Source organism: Somniosus microcephalus, chromosome 18 (genome assembly GCF_052327205.1).
Source record: "Somniosus microcephalus isolate GS21.2 chromosome 18, FLI_Smic_1.0, whole genome shotgun sequence".
NCBI lineage: Eukaryota > Metazoa > Chordata > Chondrichthyes > Squaliformes > Somniosidae > Somniosus > Somniosus microcephalus.
In genome coordinates, this window is record NC_141004.1 from 60,208,579 (window position 1) to 60,221,357 (window position 12,779).

At 43.5% G+C, this 12,779-nt stretch overlaps 1 protein-coding gene across 2 annotated transcripts in view; it reads left to right on the forward strand.

The window, feature by feature from the left end:
- Window positions 1-5,305: 5,305 nt before the first annotated feature.
- Window positions 5,306-12,779, forward strand: part of LOC147105315 (homeodomain-interacting protein kinase 1-like) — a 113,086-nt gene continuing 105,612 nt past the window's right edge. For both annotated transcript variants that reach the window (XM_086011565.1, XM_086011566.1), the window contains exon 1: window positions 5,306-5,880. The gene's annotated coding sequence lies outside the window, so the exon portion shown is untranslated. The remainder of the gene's footprint in view (window positions 5,881-12,779) is intronic.

Here is a 12,779-nt window from a genome sequence, read left to right on the forward strand (position 1 = left end):
CACCAGCTGGCCGTCCAGCATTATTTCACGAGTAGTTTCTTGATGAATGATGAGATTTATAACAAACATAAGCGCAGGAAGGGAAAGGGAGAACCAAATGTTGAAGCGGCGGGCATGTGCCTCAAAAAATATTGGATTTTTACATTAAAACTGATACATCCTGCATTATTCTGAGCACTATTATGCTTAAACATTAATAGATTCTTAATTAAAAAAAAGGGAAAACACAGGGTTATTTGGATTTTCAACAGTCCAAGCAGACCATCACTTACCTAAAACTTACCTCAGCAATAACCCTCTCACACGCAATCCCCCATCGCTCCAGTTCACACAGGAATATAGGAATTGCTAGACGAGAAGGCCAAGAGCCGTCTAGTTCATCTAGCTAGGTGGCAGTGTCAGTTGCGAAGAGGATGTGAAGAGGCTTCAAGGGGATCTCGACAGGCTCAGTGAGTGGGCGAGAACATGGCAGATGGAATATAATGTGGATAAATGTGAAGTTATCCACTTTGGGAGAAAAAACAGAAAGGCAGAGTATTCAGCGCAGGGTAAGCACGTTCAGTGACAGTAAACGGTGAGCTGCGGCCTGAAACTTGGTGCCCACCTTGAAGGGTTGCTGCAACTATGGCCTACTGGGATAGCGCTAGAGACTGTCACAGAGAATCACTGTCTTAACAACCACATTATTCAGCACCACCTCCACTTCAGCAGGTGGTCAGGTGCCCCAGAATGATACAGGGGCTAAAGGAGTTAAATTATGAGAACCGATTGCGTAGACTAGGCTTGTATTGCCTTAAATATAGATTAAGGGGTGATCTAATTGAGGTGCTTAAGTTAACAACAACAACTTGTATTTATATAGCGCCTTTAACATAGTAAAACTTCCCAAGGCACCTCACAGGAGTGTTATAAGACAAACAATTTGACACTGAACCACATAAGAAGAAATTAGGGTAGATGACCAAAAGCTTGGTCAATGAGGTAGGTTTTAAGGAACGTCTTAAAGGAACAAAGAGGGGTAGAGAGGTTTAGGGAAGGAATTCCAGAGCTTAGGGCTGAGGCAGCTGAAGGTACGGCCACCAATGGTTCAGCAATTAAAATCGGGGATGCCCAAGAGGGCAGAATTAGAGGAGCGCAGATATCTCGGGGGGTTGTGGGGCTAGAGGAGATTATAGAGATAGTAAGGGGCGAGGCCATGGTGGGATTTGAAAACAAGGATGAGAATTTTAAAATCGAGGCATTGCTTAACTGGGAGCCAATGTAGGTCAGCGAGGGGAGGAGACAAAGGGGAACCGGTAGATGTGGTGTATCTGGATTTTCAGAAGGCCTTCGATAAGGTCCCACACAAGAGGTTGGTGAACAAAATTAGGGCACATGGAATTGGGGTAATATACTAGCATGGATTGAGAATTGGTTAACAGACAGAAAACAAAGAGTAGGGATAAACGGGTCTTTTTCAGGATGGCAGGCTGTGATTAGTGGGGTACCACAAGAATCAGTGCTTGGGCCCCAGCTATTCACAATCTACATCAATGATTTGGATGAGGGGACTAAATGTAACATTTCCAAATTTGCTGATGATACAAAGCTAGGTGGCAGTGTCAGTTGTGAAGAGAATGTGAAGAGGCTTCAAGGGGATCTCGAAAGGCTCAGTGAGTGGGCGAGAACATGGCAGATGGAATATAATGTGGATAAATGTGAAGTTATCCACTTTGGTAGAAAAATCAGAAAGGCAGAGTATTTCCTAAATGGTGAAAGATTGGGGAATGCAGATGCTCAAAGGGACCTGGGTGTCCTTGTACATGAGTCACTGAAAGTGAGCGTGCAGGTGCAGCGAGCCATTAGGAAGGCAAATGGTATGCTGGCCTTCATTACAAGAGGATTTGAGTACAGGAGTAAAGAAGTCTTACTCCAATTATATAGGGCCTTGGTGAGACCACACTTGGAGTACTGTGTACAATTTTGGTCTCCTTTCCTAAGGAAGGATATACTTGCCATAGAGGGAGTGCAACGAAGGTTCATGAGATTGATTCCTGGGATGGCGGGACTGTCATATGAGAAGAGATTGAGTAAACTAGGCCTGTATTCTCTTGAATTCAGAAGAATGAGAGGGGATCTCATTGAAGCATACAAAATTATTACAGGGCTTGATAGGGTGGATGCTGGGAGAATGTTTCCCTTGGCTGGGGAGTCTAGAACTAGGGGCCACAGCCTCAGGATAAAGGGTAGGCCATTCAGGACTGAGATGAGAAGACATTTCTTCACACAGAGGGTGGTGAATCTTTGGAATTCTCTAGCCCAGAGGGCTGTGGAGGCTCAGTCATTGGGTATATTCAAAACAGAAGTCAATAGATTTCTGACTAGTAAGGGCATCAAGGGATATAGCGATGAGGCCGGTGAATGGAATTGAGGCAGAAGATCAGCCATGATCTCATTGAATGGCGGAGCAGGCCCAAAGTGCCGAATGGCCTACTCCTGCTCCTATTTCTTATGTTCTTATGTTCTTATCTTCTGTCATCCTGGCAGTCGCATGATAGAACAATAATAGAGTTACAAAAGCACTTAATCCCTTCCAGACCCAGTTCACATAGACACTATCATCTCCTCCAACCCTCCTAGTTTATACTGCCACATTTCTCTCTCTTCAACTCAATTGAACTGGTACTCTTCTTCCAGTCCCTCAGTTGAAGCTGGGACTCACCCCTCTCCCACCAGAGTTCATGCCGTCACTGATTTCCCTCACCTGGTTCAAGCTGGCACTTTTGCTCCCCATGCCTTCTCCGTTAAGATGAGTACTCTCCTTCCTCCCTCACCCCGAAGTGCTGTTGTCAGCTTTTCTCTTCTTCCCCCACCTCCAAAGCACTGGTCCCAGATTCTGCCCCTCCCCCTTTTTATTAACCATCCATCTTTGCTTTCCTCAATTCCCCATTGTCCCCTTCATTACTATCCATTTCCCCCTTTCACTTTCATCCATTTACTCCCTTTCATTGCCATCCATTCGGTTTCAATGTCCAACCATTGCTCCACTCATTAACATCCATTTCCCCTTTTTGTTTCCATCGATTCACCCCCTTTCATTGCTATCTATTGCTCCCACACCTGGTCCCACTCCTACCTGACTCCTGCTGCTAACTGGTTCCTCTGAATGCTGCTCCCAATCCAGGGATTGTGGCCTCTGTTTAACGTAAGTAGGAACTCCAGGCGAAAGTTAATGTTTGCCATATACAGAGGTTGCTATCCCTGCCATTAACCCTGGTAGTGGTGTTCAGATTCTGTAAAAGTATCCTCCGGACTCAAAGGAAAACCATAAACAATGCATGCAGGGCAGAACTAGGCCAATATCCATTAATAATTACTATCCAAAAAAGAGCCACCAAATTTTGGAAACACCTAAAAATGAGCAACCCCCACTGCTATCATTACAAAGCCCTGAAATGCCAAGAGAGGATCAAGAGAAGAATACCCTCAGTCAACTAGTCCTGGGACTCAGTGAAGTAACTACTAACACTACTAACAATAACCAGCCCCAGGACAGTGACATCGTAGCACAGAGAATTCGACCCAACACAAGCAAAAGGAAAAATATCTGTCATATTGGGCAGAAACAACAAAAACCCAAAACAAACTCAATTGCTACTTGGCCCTAAACAGATAATACAACATGGCTGAATACCTGACCACGGTAAAAGATAGCAAATTGAGAAAAACCTTGACTATGTACAGACTTAGTGAGCATAGCCTGGCTATCGAAAAAGGCAGACACAGACAGACCTGGCTGACAAGAGAGAACAGGATATGCTCTCACTGCAGTCAGGGAGTGGTGGAGACAGAGATGCACTTCCTCACAGCTTGTGGAAAATATCAGGGCATAAGGGAGAATTTCTACCCAAAATTCACAAAAATATGCCCTGAATTCAGAAATTTGAATGACGACCAAAAACTCCCATACCTACTAGGGGAACAGAGAAATTGTGTAACCTTAGCGGCACACTATGTTACAGCTTGCCATAAACAGAGGGACAACCATTAAATCTAAGAAAAGAGTATATACAAATTATATGAATGTATATTTATACACTCAGGGATATATCTGTTTATACACTGTATGGATAGATCCGCGTTTATGTGTTCAACCATAAATGTTTTTCGATGCTTTGGCAACATAAGATGAACCTTGTCATGCCAATAAAGCGATTTAAATTGAATTGAATTGAATTGAGAGGGACCTATTCTGGTGCAATAGCAACTGGGCTTGGAGAGTAGCAGCACTGAGGAGAGAAGGACCTCTGCTGCTGTGGTCAGCAAACATCGACTGGGCCCCGCAAAATGCTGACAGTGTTCCTTTACAAGTGCCGCCTGGAGTCTGTCACCAATATTCTGAACTGGATGATCAATCCAAACTAAAATCAATAACCTTTGTAATTTTCAAAAAACAGTTGTTAAATTCAGTAGGGATTGTGTCAATATTTGCAGTGTTTCAGCCTGAGACAGTGGCCGGGGATGAGAATGATAGTAGGTAAGAGTAGAACCAAGCCTGGGCAATCTCATGGAGCTTGACAACAGAGCAGAGAGGCATTGGAGGAGGTTGGTAAGGTCAGCTGTGTGGAAGGTTGGTTGTGGAGGATGAGTCACAGGGAATGTCGTTTGTAATTACTAAAAGTGCTGACAACCCATATTCGCTGTGATTATCAGTAAGCACTGATTAAATTATTAAATGTAAATCCTTTGAAACGTTAAGATTGACTAACTCAACGTGAATGAAGTGGCAGATTGAAAATAAACTTTTTTTTCCCCCCAGTGGCTTTTCACTTTGAGTCAAATCTGCTGCTGAAACTGGCTTTGTTTCACCGCACTGATCTGACACTTGTAACATCACAGCCTCCGTCATTATGTACAGTTGCGTTGGGGAGAAGGTGAAAGAAAAGACAAGCAGGAGGAGGAGGGGGAGGAAAAAACTCCAACTCCCACATTGCATCGCGCCCCATGCCGCGCCTGCGTGCTAGCTGCCCTCCTCGCATGTCATGACGTCAACGCTCGAACCCGGCGCGGGCAAAGGGAGACGGGCGTGCGGATGAACCAATCGAAGTGGCGCACTGGGCTTGTGCGGCGCGCGGGGGGGGGGGGAAAGAAGGCGGGACTTCCGGCAGACAACCTTCCGAATCGATGCGGTAGGTAATCGGCGGGCCCCCCTGGTTTGTGGAACTAGAGCTGGAGGGGGGATCGTTCCGCGGGCTTCACACTAGTTGGTTGGGGCGGGTGGGAGGGAGGGGGGTAGAGAATGAAAGGAAAAGCCTCGCCAGTCGGTGTTGCGATTTAAATCGGCTTTTTATTTCTCTATGCGTGTTTATTTTTTTAATTAGTGGAGGGGGGGGAGCGTTTTAATGTGTTTATAAAGCGGCGGCGGATGGTGTGGTAGTTTCCAAGCGCTTCCAGCGGGGCCCCCTCGAGCGCTCGACGTCGTCAGCCGCGGGTGCGCGCACGGACGTGCGTGCGCGTGCTGGCGTGGGGGGAGGCAGAAACAAAACAATTGGAGGAAAAAAAAAAGCCCCGGAGCTCGAGCGAGAGACCGGAGCCCGGGAGAGGAGAGGAGAGGAGAAGAGAGAGAGAGAGGCCATGCGGCCTGCCTCACAGAGCCTGCCGGCCCACGGCTATTGCTGACACCCGCCTATCTCCCTCCACCCGACCGACGCTTCAGCTTTAAGGAAAGAAAGAAAGGAGAAGAAGAAGAAGGAAGCGAGTGCGAGAGAGAGCGAGAGAGAGAGCGGACATGGGGTCGGGTCGGGGCTGTCCGGGCCTTCTGATAGCCTCACTGCGCGGCTGCCAGCACTGACCAACCTCCCCTCTTCCCCCCACCCCCCCCCCCCTAAGCACCGTAATCAGGTAAGGCTGAACAAGGCAGTTGCAGCCCCCGGCCCCTGTCCATCAGCTGTGTGTGGGGAGAGAGAGAGAGAGAGACAGACAGACAGACATTTCAAATCGCCCCATCTCTTTCTCCCCCCCCCCCCCCCAGAGGGGGCTTGTCTCTACTTTAGAGAGATTTTAAACACATTGGGTTTTTTTTCCGGTGGGGTGGGGGTGGTGTATATGTGGGCAACATTGCTGGAAGTGCCTCATTTACTGGCGTTGCTTTTAAACTCTTTCTTTCTCTTTCCCCCCCCCCCCCCCCCAATCCATTTATTAGAATTGCTGTGATCAGATTGGAAAAAGTGATCTGGTTTCATCTTGTCATTTGGTAACGTAGTCGTTTCGGTGAATTTCCCCTCGGTGGACCCCCCTCCTCCCCAAGTGAAGAATAGATGACTAGTTTACCAGGATTTTAGTGCCGGCTGCTGAGACGTGCTTATTCTGTAAATCTGTAAATGTCTGCCTTTGTTCGAGGTTTGGTTTAGTCCGTTGACCGTTTAGTGTTGCTTTGCATCTATGAATTATTGAATTTTTCACACGTGTCAGATATAGATTTCTAGAGTCAGTGTAAAGTATTGATCCTGTAGACAATGGAACAGCTAATCTAGAATTTGAGAACCTTCAGTCTTTATATACCCTGGCTTGTAAGTCTGTCTGCCAGAATCATTCAAATCATGAACATATATGTTGATGCCTTTTAGCATTTGTGTAGATTGCATCGAGCGTGCTTATGTTGGCGGTTTCATTAGTCCAATCCAGTGTATTTTTGGTATTGTATGATAGATGTTTACCTGCCCTTGCAGAGAAGTCAGGGTGTACATTGCTATCTGTTCATCCAGCTGTTCAATGTGTTGAATAGCTGCTTATTTTCCAGGTTCATTTTGACAGTTTGGGCACTTGAATCAAGGATTCTAGCAAGACTTCATGTCCTAAATTCAAGGTCTATACACTGAATTAATTGAACCAGTGTTGGGGGGGGGAGAGGAGAGTTGTGGGTACGATAATGCTGTCCTACCTGTCTTTAGTGCACTTTGGAAATGGTATTTACAGAATACTGTTGGTGATATGTCAACATGTTATGTTGATAGTGGACCAAATGTAACACCATTGAATATATGGAGAGTTATGACTGAACTCTGAAATTAAATATGTTTATTATGGTGTAACATTTGCATCACCAACTGATTTCTGGTTGTATACATTGTTTTGTGCCATTAATCCCAAATGGATTGTGGGCTTGAAGATGTAGCAGATGGAGATACTTAGTTAGTTGATATTGAATTGCTATCCTTAGACTTGGGCGGCGGGGGGGGAACAAATGCTTGACTGGAATGCACTTTGCCAGGCACAACATGCAGTTAAAATTTCTTTTCACAAGTGTGTTTTGGTATTGGAGGCAGGGGTCCAACTGAACCCTTTTCCTTCTTCACTTTGAGTAATAGTCAATCGAGTTAAAAACAATATACATAGGAGTTTGCTGTTCAGTGACCTCGCTGTCATTGTAATTGCAGATCTAGTTCAGCACCTAGTAAAGAATATTGTTGGAGCCTACCTCAGTGTTTGTATCCAGTGTGTTGGTTTGTATTTTGTGAATAAAGTTTCTACTGCAGAGAACATTTCTTTTGTGTAAATGTTAGCAATAATATGTGTGTTGTACAAGAAATTTAAAAAGAAAAAGAAAGACTCACATTTATATAGCGCCATTCACAACCACCAGACGTCCCAAGTACTACTTGAAGTGTAGTCATTATTGTAATGTAGGAATAAATTTACAGTTGTACCTGTCAGAAATAGATGTCTAACTTTTTTCAATCAAACTTATATTTTCTATAGACTCCTGCTATGGTGGGCGTACAGTTTACCCAGGCTGTGGGCACATTTGGTGTGGCTGGGGGATTCAGATGATCGTGACTGTTGTGGCATTTGTTGAATTCATTAGACCTAATGTAATGTTGAGTTCAGAGATGGCAGTATGTTATTAAGAACAATTTCTGATGTTTTCTGGAGGTTGAAATAAAGCTAACTATGTGTGAGCAAATGGGGTGAGGATGTGGCACTAACCCTATTGAAGGTTTGTAGCTGTCGGTTCCTGTTGAAATGGGGTTCCTAATATGGGCTTGTATTTCATGTTATGGACATCTCTGTTGTATAGATGTAATGCAGTTGATTGTGAAGTCCTTTTTGAGTGATGAGATGTGAAAGTGAGTGAGTTATGCCTTGTCCCGTTATATTAATTTCCATGAATCAAACAGTCTTCATCGTTATCCACTTGTGACTGTTCCACAATGTGGTGGGGCTGCTGGGGTGCCCCAAAACAAATCCAGTTTACACATTTGGCTGTATCGTCCCCAACACCAGAATAACTACATATACAAGATTTGTGCATGCACAGTTGCTCAAAGTTTTCAATGCTTGTGATTTTGTGTGTGGCTGCAGAACTTGCTCAAAGCTATAGAAAGATGTGTACCGGACTGCAATGTAAAAATGGCTCGGTGAGTAGCTTTAAAGCCTCAAGCTCAATCCTAGTCTGTGCTGCATTAACTGATCTTTGCTTGAATGAAGGTCGAGGCACTATAATTGGCCTCAGCACATCAGGTTAAGGAGAAGAAAACAGGCCAGACGTTCCACTTCCAATCACTGTCTGAGGATGGAAGTATGTGTGAACGTGGGTCTTGGACAAGGATAGGTTCAGCTTGTGATGCCCCTTGCAGTCAAATGGCCTGTAAATGAGATATTGTGACTGACAATTGAAGAAGGAGCACCAAGGAGAAGTGGAGAAAATTGGCGAAGGAAAAAGTATGGCGAGAAAATACCTGCAGGAGTGTTTCTCGATGAATGGCTTTAAGTGGAGGGGTTACAATTGAGATGTAATCGACCCATAGTCTCCAGTGCGAGCAGCGAACTCGTATACATGCGTGCAAAGTGAAAGTTAATACCAAGAAATGCGCCTAGGTGAGCAAATTGACACTTCTCTTCGGATGTTCACTGTTTCTGTTCACTGTTTCCATTACTTTAATTTGAAATGTGCTGTTTTTACAATGTACTTATGATGCAGTAGCAGCAGTGATGCCAGTGGAGAATTGCGATTACACTCTGATCGTTCCGGTATGCTGTTAACTGGCCTCTGGCAGGGTCAGCTTTATCAGTTGAGAAGAGCTGATGCGGCAGTTTGATCTCTTAATTGGTAAAAATTGAAAGGTGGCTTTCTGTACTGCCATTGCTTATCAGCACGGATAAATGAAAAACGTAGGCTTTGTACAGAGGCAGTAAAGTAATGTCAGCAGCTTTTGTCCAGTGCCATTTGGCAATAAAGACACCATTAAAGTCACAGTGAGACGTCTTCCTCGTGGTTTTCTGCCTGTTATCACGAAGGTTGCATTGTCTTCAGTTAGGTCAGTTAAATTTTTTTCTTACTTTAAATCTGTGTCCCCAGGTTCATTTGGAGGGTTGAAAGTAAGGTGGGATTTAACACTGGCTGGGTTAGCAACTTGGCTGGTGGAATGTGAATGTGAAAATTTAACCAGACGCTTGGCCTGCTCTGTAGTAGCAGCTTTTGATCTCTGGCGTTTTTCAACTCTGAACAGAACCCCTCGGGATTTCCGAGCCATATTTAACCATAACTGCTTATTATTTCAACTGCATGTGGCATCTTATTCATGAACGAAGTACTTGTAGAACGAAACCGAATTCCACCTGCAGATCTAACCTTTTGAAATAACTCTTTAGTTGAATCTAAAAAAGGGAAATAGTTCATTTACATGCGGAATGAGCTACACATCCAACTCACTGAGCCAATGGGGTGAAGTTACCACCATTTTTTAGGGTGGACAGAGGGCTTTTGTTTTAACAGTGAGAGTTCTGTTTTATTTTTGCAAAATAAATTAGTCAAAACATGTAAATTTGAACATTAATCTGCCAGAGCATTGCAGGGGTATTTTTTACCAGATCATTAATTCAATGATTGTGTATACTAAGCTATATCCATGTATCCTTGGCTGTGGAAATCATTTTACTATATAGCTTGTGGTCATGTGTTGGTCTTCTATAATATTGTACAGCATATGTTGGGCGCTTGTGCTTATTACGATTTCATTTGCAGGATTGAATACCGTGCCTTTTGTTGTTTAGTATGTACACTAAAATTACCCTAGTTTCACATTTTCTATATGGGAGTTCTTCCCTGTACCATTGGGGATTTGGGGTGGAGATTGTTGCACGGAGCAGTCGCGTGCAACACATTTTTAATTCTTTCAGGATTCCCAGGCCTCTTGCGACTTTTTCAGCCTGGATGAGTTCATGTTTATGTTGTGTGAGAGAGGTTGCTGCCCCTCTAGCTATCTGAAGGGGCTGCACTTCAGCCCTGTGCTCATAATCTTTGGTCACCTGATGTGGGGGGGGGGCGGGTAAGTTAGCAGACCTTCTTGTGGGTCAGGGCTTGGCCAAGAGGGTGATTTACAGGTCCATGATAGGGGGGGGGGGAGGCTTTGCTCTGGCTGCCTGCCCCTCTCCTGCAGTATTGTCTGTGCCCGGGTGACTGCTTGAGGCCCTCCGCAACCGGTGGGAACCGCTGAGAATAACATTATGATTTTGTTAAGTTCCTTTTGGTTTTGTTGGGATTTTATTGCTTTTATTTTAAGCATCTTTTAGTTTAATTGGACCATAGTTTTGATTATTATATTAGTGGTGTGTCTTAAAGGGACAATTGTGGTGCCGAGTCTTCTTGTTGGGTGACATTGGGGCAACTTGGTGTCACCTCTTTTGCTCCAATTAAAATGCGCCCAAATTTCATTGCTATCATTTTTTAAATTCAGTTTATATTTATTGTGGACAAAGAAAGCTATGCTATACATACGTATAGCTTAGTAAGTAAAAGCACTGCCTGGTATACTACTGAACCATGATTTTGCTATCATACTACTGAACCATGCAGACTACGCAGCCCCAATGTGTTGCTGAAGTAACTGATCTCAGCTGGGGCTGCAATTAGGGTGCTACATTTGACCTCTGCGCTCCTAGGCTTACCAGGGTAAAATTAAGCCAATGTTCCCAAGGTGTGTCGATAGACCTTTGGTATGATTAGGTGCAGGGTCATTGATGAATAGCCTGTTAATTACTATCTGAAGAATCGTCACTTGGGTAGTATACCAGACATCTATCGGTGAATGTGAGCAATTGTTTTTTGGTGAGAGTCTGCATGCCTTAAAGTTTTTTAGTTGAGGGGGTTGAACCTTTGCCAGTTCTACTCTACAGTGGACACTGAAAGATGTAGACAAGTTTATTTGGGTTTACCTCCCCCTTTCCCCCTATTTCTTCCCCTGATGGCAGAGCAGAGTTGGTTGTGAATTGCAGTCTAGTGCTTTTTAATGCTCTGACCAGAGAAATGAGAAACCACTAAGATGAATTCAGTCATTATGTAGAAAAGAACTACTTCACTACTGTGGTTTAGGTTCCCCTTTTAAGAATTCATCTAATACTGCCAATGCAGAATTATTTTATTAGTTTACATTTATCCACCATGTCTTTTGAGTAATTATCTTTGAGCCCACATTGGTATATTTGCAAGTGAGAAACATTTAAAGTATAATCCTGTTTTTACAACTTCTTTTGGACTAACCATAGTTAACAGTGCTAATGAGGAACAATACAGAATAGAACATTAACCAAGAATCGAAATGTGCATTGTATGTGTTGGCATATATAGTCTGCTACAACAAGGCTAAGCTGTGTGCTTGTAGTTTTCAATTATTGCTACTACCAGTACTTTGGAGCGCAAGGAACTTTGTATCTGAGATTGTTTGATTGAAACTTCTAAGCAATGGGCTGTAGTAGAATCTATTATTTATCCCACTTGACTTCCTCGCACATGGGTGAGGGCCTCCTCTTTTGAGATGGAACCTGTCTTGATAGTTAATCAAAAGCAAGAGAATTTATTGGGTAGTGAATACTCTTATTGTCGAAGTAAGAGGTTACCAGTGAGTTACGTAGACTACCATCCCAAATGGTACAAACATGGTCAACAACCTTGTGTGCAGTATTTACACAACATGTGTGATTTTTAAAATCGTAAAATGTATTGAGTAGACTGCTTGTATTTTGGGGTATTTTTTATTGAGGTTTTGCTTACTTGCTGGTAGGTGTAATTGGATTTTATTCGGCTATGTAGGGCCAGCATTTATTTTTGTACTCTTGGTGTTTCAGAATGGTTAGCGACAATTAGCGTGGGCGTTAGGATGTTTAAATAGTGAGAGTGCGCACAGCTTTTAAAAATATTAGCGCCTTGCTGGAAAGTAGCTTTTGGCCAAGGTGGTACCTTGCCGTGTAGAATTAATTTTATATTCTTCCCATAAGAACAAGTATAATCAGCTCTTTATGATCATGTACATTGCACATTTGAATCATTGCACATTTGAATTATTTTGATGTATGTGGATTCAGTGGGAGGGCGGAAGTTGCAAGGGGCTTGATTGACAGATTATTGAAGTGCAAGATTAAATTGCAGCCTTGAAATAGCTCCTTTCTGTATTTACGCTATTGTCATTACATTTTTTGGGGATCTGTTTTTGGCCATGGTGTTGTGCCTAAAAGCTGTGAATATTTATTTTATATTCAATTATATTTCTTGGGTTGGATTAAAAATACTTCTGTCCTTACTGATAATTGTGTTGACAGAAGTTGAACTGTTCTGCAGTAGTGTTTAAGGGCGATTAATCTTTGGAATTCTCTACCCCAGAGGGCCGTGGAGGCTCAGTCGTTGCGTACATTCAAGACCGAGATCGATAGATTTTTGAATATTAAGGGAATCAAGGGATATGGGGATAGTGCAGGAAAGTGGAGTTGAGGTAGAAGATCCGCCATGATCTTATTGAATGGCGGAG